General features: G+C 30.0%; 2 non-coding genes across 2 annotated transcripts; one reads left to right on the plus strand and one right to left on the minus strand.

Moving 5' to 3' along the window:
* Positions 1 to 1,817: 1,817 nt before the first annotated feature.
* Positions 1,818 to 1,889, minus strand: TRNAA-CGC (transfer RNA alanine (anticodon CGC)). The gene has a single exon. It is a non-coding gene; the product is annotated as a tRNA-Ala (tRNA).
* A 698-nt stretch (positions 1,890 to 2,587) lies between these two features.
* Positions 2,588 to 2,659, plus strand: TRNAA-CGC (transfer RNA alanine (anticodon CGC)). Its single transcript has one exon. It is a non-coding gene; the product is annotated as a tRNA-Ala (tRNA).
* The last annotated feature ends 6,450 nt before the right edge of the window (positions 2,660 to 9,109 follow it).

Below are 9,109 nucleotides of genomic sequence, written 5' to 3' on the forward strand. Positions count from 1 at the left end.
AATCAAAAAATGGTTATATTACTATTATAGGCAATAACAATTAATATTAAATTCTATTGACCTATATAAATTGCTTAGAATCTGATTATTAACAACTATAGTATACCATATTTCCATGTTGAATAATGAAATAATATAAAGTTAATAAATAATAAGTTACAATATATATATATTTTTTTTTATAATATAAATATATTTTCAATCTGTAACATAATAAAACAATAAGTAAATATGAGATTTTATACCAGGTTTGGAGGCTTGACTGAAGGGTGGGTCCGTTGACACTACTTCAAACTTGTTTTTTTTTTTATTATTTAGCGAAGTAAATCACGAAGCCAATTTCGTTTTAGTCGACGGGGAGAGTTATCCGGGAGAGTCTTAGAGGAGAGGTTAGAAATTAGCGGGTTAGTTATAATATATTATAATAATTATGGCTTCAACAATTTATAAATTAAATTATAATTAAACAACGAAATCACCTATTTAATGAAATAATGTATGTGAGATGTAAAAATATGTTTTTTTCCACATATCTAGCATAAATGCAGGATAAAGTCAAGACAAACTATATATACTATGTTATAGATTAGGTGGATAAGGGGGGGGGCTTAAATATCACCATTCAAGGACTAAGCTGATTCCCAAGTTCTAACCGTTTTGCGTTTATGATTATTCTGCCATTAATATAACGGAACAACAGTAAATGATATATTATACTTAGTATATTGAATTGCATAAAAATCATATCCATATTGTATCCATTTTACTATTGTAGTATACCTACCTATTATTAAACACAGTTACCTATAGGTACTGCAAAGAAAAAGCGTAAACGGGTAAACAGTAGTTAGTGACATAATAGGGGTGATGCGAGCTTGTAATATTTACAAAAAAAAAATATTTAGTTTTGTATGTTTTTAAGTTTTAGTTGTATTATTTTTCATGTTATTAGATAATCTATTAATCAATTTTTACCATGGACCATGGCCTATGATAAATAAACGTCCCGCACGCCTAATTTCATTTATACTTGGTTCAGATTTCAGAAATACTTTTAGCTTCAACAATATTTTAATACCTAACAATATTAAATGGCCCTTTTTCACATATTTTTGTATCAGAGGATCGAGGCCATTGAATGATGGAAGACTCGGAAGAGTATAAATATTTATAATTTACAAATAGTGGTGTTCTGGACACTGGTGTGTAGGCAACTGTAATATAATGTCTATCAGTCTACAGCGTGTGCCGTGTATTAATATACTCCAGTCGGGCACTAAAGTATCTATAATACTATTTTATTATTCTATAGTCATGTAGTAGGTTGTAGTGTCAATACAATATACAATATACATATTATTGACTATTTTATCTATTGCGGATAACGCAAAATAATATATTATACTATTATGATAAATCTTAGTCAGTAGTTTATATTATGATATTATCAGTGTTACACTTTAACTATAATACGTGGCTACGAATTATAAATTTATTTTATTTATTTATCATATTAAAAATAATAACAGCTGATTTTTAACACAGTACTAAACAGAGATGGCGTTACTGGTACAAATAGGATACAAGAAATGGAAAAGACAACGACCTTGTTAGGTGTGACACATCAAACAAAAATTGTGTATAACACAAATATTATTATTCAATTACTGCACAGTACATGTAATTACGACGAATTTATTGTAAATTAAAATACTCTAAATATCGTTTCTATACGACATTGTTAAATATATTATATTAAATTTTGCTATTATTACCTATTATTATGCTATGCGGGGAAAAATTGCAAAAAATACTTTTGGAGGTGCAGGGATTTGAACCCTGGACTTTCAGCATGCGAAGCAGACACTCTACCACTGAGTTACACCCCCAGTCAGTAAAATCTGTCAAAATGACAACACTTAGGTATTTTTAGATTCACTATTGAGCTATTGCCCAATGTGTTGTGGAGAAGTCAGATTTAACAGTTTTTTTTTTTTTAAATAATAACAATATATTTTTTTTAATTAACTACATAAATAATGGATGTATCATGTATAATTTTTCTAAGTTCTTTTCTATAGATACGCCTATGCTACTACGTATGTTTAGTAAAAAATGTAGGGATGCTATGCTGTGACAATTTATTAATTATATATAATATTATACATTTCTATAAAATACCAATTATTTTGAGATAATAAATGTAAATATTAAATTTTATTTAGTTTGTAAGTGAAGTGTGAGTAGTTTATTTTTTCATTTAACATTTTCGCTGTCCTCTCTGTTCAAAACTAAAATTAAGCCACTATAATAAAGTAAGGTACCTGCTAATTGGCTATTAAAATTTAAAATAGGTAGGATACTAGGTTCCATTTTTAGGTATAGGTGTTAAATAATTATTTATATTCCTATTGATTGACTTGTGTTAAGTGTTTTTAAATTTATATCATTGGTCATAAACTCACTTATATAAATATTATATCTATTTGATGTAATATATCTGTTAATATTTCACATATTAATCTATGATGGATTACTGTTACCAAGCTAGACTTAAATATAATATAATTTTCAATTGTTTCTAGTTGGGGGTGTAACTCAGTGGTAGAGTGTCTGCTTCGCATGCTGAAAGTCCTGGGTTCAAATCCCAGCACCTCCAAAACAATTTTTGGCATTTTTCCGACTGTTTTTTTTATACTTTTAACCATTTTTTTAAACATTAGATATTTTAGTACAGTAAATTAAATTAACTATGATAATATTAATAGGAATACCATTTTTCTTCTAATAAAATAATATTATATAGGACTTGTGTATTACAAAATAATATAACAAATTACAGTTTATAAGGAGTTTTTTATAGGCAATTTTACCAACAATTCAACTATTAAATATGTACTAACTGAAAATCGAAATAACTTAAAAAAGTTATTTTTCAAGTCTTATTTACAAAATAACATCATCAACAGGCGATTAATTTCATTCAGGTACAGTCATCATAACTAAGAAAAATACTTGTGGAGAATATAATATTAGAAGGACAATTAAAAAATCTAAAGCATGTTATAATGATTGCGTTGTTTTTTAAATTTAAAACTATCGATCATAATAATTCATAAATAGTATTGTATAAAAATTAAATATTTTTTATTTATTCCACGTTATCCATAGAAATTAACAACAATATTTTATATAGTTTTGACTTGTTTTGTTCTAAAATTACTATATTTATTAAAACAAAATTATGCGATTAAGTTGGATAATGACCATAAACCATTATTGTAGATTTAAAATTTTCAAAATTAATTATTTTATCCCTATTATAATTACAATTATAGGCTAGATTATATGAGAGAAGTGTATATTTTAAATAACAATATAAAACTTAACTGATATCAAAGATATTTCCCAGCTTAAATCTAAAACAAATATTGAAAACTTAAAGTCATTTTTGATAGATAAGATAAATAATTAAGATAAACTAAAATAAACGAAACCTACTTTCTGAAAATATTTAATAGTATATTATATATTAATTAAAATTTCATTTAATATTTTATGTTTTATTGTATTATCTTTAAAACTTTATTTATATAATTTCATATGAATATATGATATTATAAAATGATTATGACTTAAAAAAACACAACGATCAATGTTCGTTAAATATAACTATTTAGTTTAAACCTTTCTTTTCATATCATTGTTTTAAGCAACCTATATAATTATTCATTAAATTTACTGTATATCAATAAATTTACCTATATAGACATTTTTTTTTTTCGGCGTCGGTACCAAATTGTATTATAATATGATATTACTGTAATAAATATTAGTATTACATATTACATTTTTGTATAATATTATATAAACTGTATAATGATGTATGGATTAATTTTGGTCTATATTTTGAAAAAATTAATTTTCATCGTAAGGCATGTCTCCAAGATCATAGGATAATTCAGTGAAAACATTTTTTTATATGTATGATGTGATTATATTGCAATACATAATTTCAAAATTTGTGTTTTTATGATCAGGTGATGTACTATAGGAAAAAATATAATTAGTTGTTATAGGCACTTGTTTTGCTCATACTTTTGAAGAATATTGTGACACTTGTGTTATAATGTGTTTTGCAATAAAAAGAAATTCTTCAAGTGGAGATTGTTTAAAAAAATCACGTTTTTTCACGTACTATCTATTAGGTTTATATTGGATGTTTTATTCTAATTGAAAATGTACATTGAAGTGATTAAACAACGCGTATTCTTAATGGACATTTAATTCAACAACCAATTTCATAAAAACATAAATTACAATTTGAATACCTATTTAGAGGTGCTTAAGCATTGATGTGACTCCTTGGAATATAAACTTTTCTGTGGCGTGTGAATAATAAACGCATATTGAGTACTTACGACTTGCCACTTATTACGGGTTATATACGGTCAAATACCTTCAGAGGCGTGATTTCTGCGGTACTCCACCTATAGGTAAATGTGTCGTATCTACATCATTAAGCCAATAATTCGTAAGTGTGAGGAGTAAGGACTCGTCGACGTAGTCGTAGATCGCTATATAGGTGCGAATGGGTATGGGCGGATGGGGTCGGAGAAGAGATCTCTGCTATTTAATTAGAATACACGTGCGTGGTCTGATTTATTAGGTGTCCGATGATGGCCACAGACTCCTGCACGCGTCATGTGAATCGCCGACCGATGTTCCTAATGAGTGCGCTTTACACAATCATCGTCGTCGTCGTCGCCGCCGCCGCCGCTACGGCAGCATCATTTCTGTCCGAGACAGACATTCTTATGGTAATGTATATTATTATAAAACAACGACGACTATAATAATACTACGACGGCGACATCGGTGGTGTTGTACGATTAATTATTTAGAGCGAAAATGTAAAAACCACCACCACCACCACCACCATCACCGTCACCACCACTTCCATATCACCAACACTACCACCATTGATATTATATATATCAGACGATAACTGCATTACTACAACTTTGTCGTCGGGAAATAATGTACTTAAACACACACACACACACACTCACAAGTATAAATAGGTATATCAAAATAAGCGACGTGGCCGGTGTTGAAATCAACCGCCTCGCAGGTTATAACGAGAATTGTTCGCAGAGCAGTGAAATCTTTGTGGTCGCCGGTCCACGGTAGAAGACAGACCGGATCGCACATATTATAATATACATCGACCGGTCACGACTCGCAATGGAACGGATTCAGCCGAATTGAATGGAAGAACACACACACGTTTATGCATGTAGGTAAAATAATATATGCATTTGCCTAGTGCTTTTATATAAAATTATTGTGAGTGCGGTGTTTTGTCACCTCTTTTATAAAAAATATATACTGATACGAGTATGTAAAATATTATTACATTATGCTGTGGCCGAATGACTGACGATGACGCGACGAGTGGTTCTCACGCAAACTAATCGGTAATTTAGTATGCACTATATGCAATATAGAATAATGATACACTTTATCTTTACATAGTACCTATATACGCGCACCGTAATACATGCTTGTATTTTTTTTTTCGAAAAAATGCCATGGATTCGTTGTGCATAAATCAATAATTTTGTTCATTGTATACAAAATGAAAAAATTTACGAAAAAATCGTTTTCATCAAAACTGAAATAAGCTACTTACTTATATAAAATTAATAATGTTTAATTATACACTAAAAATATATACTGTAATATGAAATAATATTAGATTATAAATACTAATAATTTATAATCGATGGTATTATTGATGATTATGTTCATTTTATTCCAATAAAAATAGTTATATAATGTGCTAATGAATAAAATTAATATAATAACACTGAAAATGACCGAGTGAAATTTATTGGTATAATATGAAAAGGTCATTATAGCACAATTGGCAAAGTCCCGAAAAAATTTTGATTTTTAAAATAAACCGGTCACTGTACTGACGTATGTATTGTTGTTGTTCTTAAAAAATAAAAACTTTACCCTTATCGATACATCCTGCAATTTGTAAGTTATATAATATACTATGCTGTTTCGGTTAAAACTTAAAAGTGCCTAAATGCATCACGCAGTGAGAGTGTTTTTATTTACCAGGATCAGGACTCAGGAGAGATAAAACTTTGCTTTATTTTTTCCTCTACACTATACGAAATCGATTTGAACACTAATGCTAGCAACAACATCAGAAATGGCTGCAGTGTAGAATTACAGTAGTTGTTGTAGTAGTCGTATACACGATAACTCGCCGAGGGGACACAAACGTCGTTATCAGCAGAGTACAAACATGAGCTTTTTGCTCCCTTATATGCGCACACATCCGTCAGCGGAATACAACACAATGCGAAAATGTTGCCTTCATGGTGTATTCGTTTTTCGTCGAATAAAGAGCGAGGCGGAGGTGGTTAGTGGATGGAGGAATGAGTGACGGGAAGAGACGGTGAGAGAGTTAAGAATGAATTGTCGCGACTGCTACATTTCCCCGTCATCCGCGATCAGCTCGCGTATATAAATTATATTACATACGTATACAGACAACTCTGACATTTTGCTCCAATATCAATTTGTGACTGAGAGAAAATCATATAATATCACATTTACCGATTTTCCCAACACAAAATCCCTAAACATAACAATAGTATTACGAAACATTGCGTAACCCACATGTTCGAAACGGTTGATATACTTATACTATAATACGTAATACAATACAGACTGCGAATCAATTGCAATTTGGTTCAGTGGTGACGCCTGAGCTTTAAAATTCTAGATCGACACAACCACAGCCAATCAATTTTAACAAAAGTTTGAAGACGTCGATTTTCGTTTAGTATGATTTCTCATCGTAATATTATTATTATTATATTTTTTTTTTATAAATATTTCCATAATTACATTAGATTGATTGTACTTGCTACTATACTGGCTACCGAGAAAATCGGAGAACTTGCTTATCCTGTATAGAAGGTTTGAATTTAATAAAATATAGGTTAATCAGAATATTATGACTTATGTGAAATTACAATTCTAAGTGGATGATTTTTTTAATGAAAGTGTGCATAAACCTTATTACAGTTAGAATAATTTATGAAGGACATTCCATAAAATGTCAAATCTTAAATAGTTAAATTGAAAAATATATGCATTTTCAAACAAAAATTAATTTTCAATTTATCTATATTTTGAATACCTATTAAACAAAAAGAGACTTAATATTTTACAATATTATCAACAGAAAAATTGTATTACAATATTTTTTCCTACAACGAAGTGAGTATCTCAAGTCCCCGCCCCCTATCCACGTGATGGTGGAAGGGCTTAAGGTTAATTGTGGTGTCGGTCTACGTGCAACCTCGATTCTCGTCTGCGGATTTTTGGCTCGCAGATGAATCATATATAATTTTATGTTGTCGCAATAATTTAATATGCGTTTTCTGCAATCTTTTATACTCGGCCGTGGGTAATAATGAATTTATTTCGCAGTTATATACGTTCGTCGGTGGACTGCTCGCCGAAAAGGAATATATATATACCTATATAATAATATAATATTATATATAATACAAGCGTATAAGGTCGGATATCGAACGGATTGCGTTTCCAAATTGTTTTGCTTCTCTCCTTGTCTGTGTGGTCAACGGTTATTGTCTCAAGATGGACCTTTTTTTTTTTCGTTATGTTCTCCGCGACCAGCATGCTGTACAGCACATTATACGAGTAAGACGACGTTCCTCTTTCCGACTATAACTGCTATAATAGTCGTCTGTCGTGTCCGAACGTTAATTGCCGATCGGCGAACAGTGATAACGATATAATATAATATATAATATCGTAGGTATCTACCTATATGTATATTATATGCTATATACACATATTTACGTCATATGGTGTACCGTATATATAGGTATACGTGTACCTACAACATACGACAGTTTTTTTTCTACATTTTTGTGCCGTGTCGTACAAAACGGTCACTCAATAAAAATCGCACGCCGTAGTAATAATACTAATGATAAAAAAATACGTTTGAAAAATCGTTACGATTTTTTATTTTGTTATCTGCGATCGATATTTGATTCGACTCGACGGCGACGGCGCTATTAGCTGCCGTCCAGCCGACACGTGATTGCGCATTGCTTATACACACATTAGTACACGTTCAATAGACTTTTTCTATACAGACATTAACGTTTCGTATACCTACATAATAATATTATATACAATATGTATTATAACGATACGCGTCTCATGCGATTGCGGCTCAGTCGTGCCGGGAAAGAATTTACAAATATACGTCAAGCTTCCACTGCGACCACGAGGATAATATATAATAACATAAATATTATGATATCGAGTGCACGTCAAAAAACACTTGTTTGTGCGTGTATATTATTGTCTTCTCCTCACCCTCATAGGCGGCGGCCAAGCGTATAAGTATAAAATATAGATATATTATATGCCTGTGTAGCAGAAATCGTCTGATGTCTGGTACAGGCGAATCTAAACCACTGATGCAGCTGCAATCTCAGAGGTGCAGTGTTGAGCTTACTGTAGAGATAAAAGTTTATCATGCATATCTTATGTTATATCACTTATATCGATGATCAAGAATAAAAAAAAAATGTTATTTTATAACGACGAATAGCATTAATGAATTATTGTCTATGATAATATTATTATCTGTTAACTTGTCTTCAGATATAGGTATAAAAATGTTGGTCCTTGTGTATATTTTTTCGGGCAAAATATAATGTGTTCATCGAGAAGTATTCAATGCATGCTGTATACCTACATACATATTATTGTTATTATATGTATATCATAGATCCAATTTCAATACATGTTTAATTTTTGTTCATAAAAATAATCAAAAATATTGCTTATAAAAAGTAAAACATAAAATTGTTGATATAATTTAAACACACAAAACAAGAAATAAAAATGAAAATCACGGATTTTGCATAAAAGTTTTATTCACATTTAAGTTAAAAGTTTATTTTAATGTATTCTAAATGGGTACATGCATTGAAGTCAAACAATATAATTTAAAATTGCTGATCTTAAATTTGTT

The sequence above is a fragment of the Diuraphis noxia genome, unplaced genomic scaffold (assembly GCF_037042655.1).
Source record: "Diuraphis noxia isolate RWA-SAM2 unplaced genomic scaffold, SU_Dnox_SAM2 contig0004, whole genome shotgun sequence".
NCBI lineage: Eukaryota > Metazoa > Arthropoda > Insecta > Hemiptera > Aphididae > Diuraphis > Diuraphis noxia.